Here is a 2,500-nt window from a genome sequence, read left to right as displayed (position 1 = left end):
ATTTTACGGGGGCCAGTTTCGAATTGCAGCCATCCGTAGCTGCCCTTTGAGAGCGGTTTTGAAGGAGTCAAGGGATTCGCATGTCTTAATGACTGTTGGTAGGGCGTTCCACATTTTGGTGGCATAGGAGCGAAAAGAATTTAGTCCCTTGTTTGTGCCGAATCTGGGTTGAACATGATTCGTTGCACTCCCTCTGGTGTTGTGGGTGTGGACTTCGTTAACATTAAGGAAGTATCTACACAGGTACATGGGTATCTTGGTGGAGTATCGAATCTTGTGGACCAGACCCATTGCAAGATGCTGTACTCTGTCGCCGACCCTAAGCCATGCCAGTCTGTCAAAGTGGGCAGGGGTGAGGTGGGTTCGGGGGGTGAGGCCAAGTAGGAGCCTGACCAGTTTGTTTTGGGAGGTCTGGAGCCTAGTTTTAAGGGCCTTTGAGGTGCTGTGGTACCAGGAGGTGCATGCATAGTCAAAGAAGCCTTGTACAAGGGCTCCTGTTAAGGTCTTCAAGGTGTTTTTGTCGACCAGTGAGTGTTTTTGTCCCAACTTGCTCCGGGCAATAGAGACCATGTATGCAGGAACAAGGGCCAAGGTGGTGACCCCAGATGGCAACGGCGAGGAGTTTGATATCCGGGCTGGGGTAATGCAGGGGGATACCCTAGCTCCCTTCCTCTTCATCATAGTCCTGGACTATGCACTCAGGAAAGCCATCAGTGGACGAGAGCAGGATCTTGGGGTCGAGACGACATCCCAAAGTAGTCCTGACAGACCTGGACTATGCGGATGACATCAGCCTGCTCTCCGACAACGTGGAACAAGCTCAGGAACTCCTGAACAGAGTAGAGCTGGAGTGTGCCAATGTTGGCCTTAGGCTAAATGCCAAGAAAACTGAGGTTATCACCTATAACATCTCACCGGAACATCCACCTCTCACAACAACAGGAGGCACTGTGCTGAAGGAAGTCAAGGACTTCAAGTACCTGGGCTCATGGGTCAACTCAACCGAGCAAGATCTGAAAGTGAGGAAGGCACTTGCATGGAGGGCCCTGAATGGCATGACCAGTGTATGGAACTCCAATCTCCCCCGACAAATCAAACTCAGCTTCTTCTACGCAACAGTGGAGTCTGTTCTCCTATACGGCAGTGAATGCTGGACCCTGAAGCCAACCCTGCAGAAGTCCCTTGACGGGTGCTACACCAGAATGCTGCGTGCAGTACTTAACATCAGCAAGACTGTACATGTTACTAACAAGACTCTGTATGAGGGATTACCAAGGGTGAGCCAGAAAATAGCAGCCAGGAGAATGAGACTAGCAGGACACTGCCAAAGGCATCAAGAACTGCCAGCCAGCAAACTGGTGCTCTGGGATCACGAGGACGTCCCACGCTAACATAATTATGTGGATGTACTCAAGAGCGATGCAGGAGCACAAAGTACCAACGAACTGGCCAGATGTATGGAGAACCGGGATGACTGGAAACGACGATGGAGGGCTCGTCTGAGGACGACCTAGAGAGAGAGAGTGAGGACATCCTGTAAAGGAATCTTGTTCTTTGGTTGACTTTTTTGATTACGTTGGTGGCCATTTTATCACCGGAAAGATTAGCCTCCAGGATGGAACCTAGGTAGGTAATTTCATCTTTACGTGTGATAACATTGTCACCCACTCTAACCAAGAAGCCATTTGCCTTGCTGAGATTACTATTAGATCCAAAGAGAATGGATTCAGTTTTTCCCAGGTGTAAAGATAGTTTGTTATCAGCGAGCCAGGTGCAGATTCTACCGAGTTCAGAGCTGAGGGCATTTTCAACCTGCAGTTTGTCCCTGTCCGAGACCAGCAGTGCCGAGTCATCTGCGAACAGGAACAAGTTGCAGTCACAAGCTGAAGTCATGTCGTTAACATATATTAGGAACAGTAGAGGCCCTAGTATGCTTCCTTGTGGAACGCCACAGCTCACTGGGAGGGGGGGGGACAGTGTTCCGTTCACTTCCACCATCTGTGCTCTCCCCTCCAGGTAGGATTGCATCCAGCTCACTGATGTGCTATCGAAACCAATTGCTTTTAGCTTGTTAACCAGTATGGAGTGGTTCACTGTGTCAAAAGCCTTTTGGAGGTCCAGCATGACCATGCCGCAGTATTTGCCAGCGTCCACCTCTTGTTTGATGTGGTCGCTCAAATAGAGAAGGCATGTGTCAGTGGAGTGGGATGTTCTGAAGCCAGATTGGAACTCGTACAATAATTTATTAGTGGCAAGATACTTTTCAACCTGTTCATAGACTATTTTTTCCATCACTTTCGAGATGGAGCTTAGAATAGAAAACCAGTCTGTGTCTCATAGGAGGGCTGTGGGCGGTTCAGAAACCAGTCTGTGTCTCATAGGAGGGCTGTGGGCAGTTCAGAAACCAGTCTGTGTCTCATAGGAGGGCTGTGGGCAGTTCAGAAACCAGTCTGTGTCTCATATGGGATGTGGGCGGTTCAGAAACCAGTCTGTGTCTCAT

At 49.5% G+C, this 2,500-nt stretch overlaps 1 protein-coding gene across 1 annotated transcript in view; it reads right to left on the bottom strand.

Moving 5' to 3' along the window:
- frmpd1b (FERM and PDZ domain containing 1b) overlaps positions 1 to 2,500 on the bottom strand; it is a gene marked incomplete at both ends in the record, with an annotated part of 71,278 nt that overhangs the window by 62,538 nt on the left and 6,240 nt on the right. The window lies entirely within an intron of this gene.

This window comes from Electrona antarctica (assembly GCF_951216825.1).
Source record: "Electrona antarctica genome assembly, contig: scaffold_78, whole genome shotgun sequence".
NCBI lineage: Eukaryota > Metazoa > Chordata > Actinopteri > Myctophiformes > Myctophidae > Electrona > Electrona antarctica.
The sequence above is the reverse complement of the archived record's forward strand: the minus strand, read 5'-3'. Positions and strand labels throughout refer to the sequence as shown.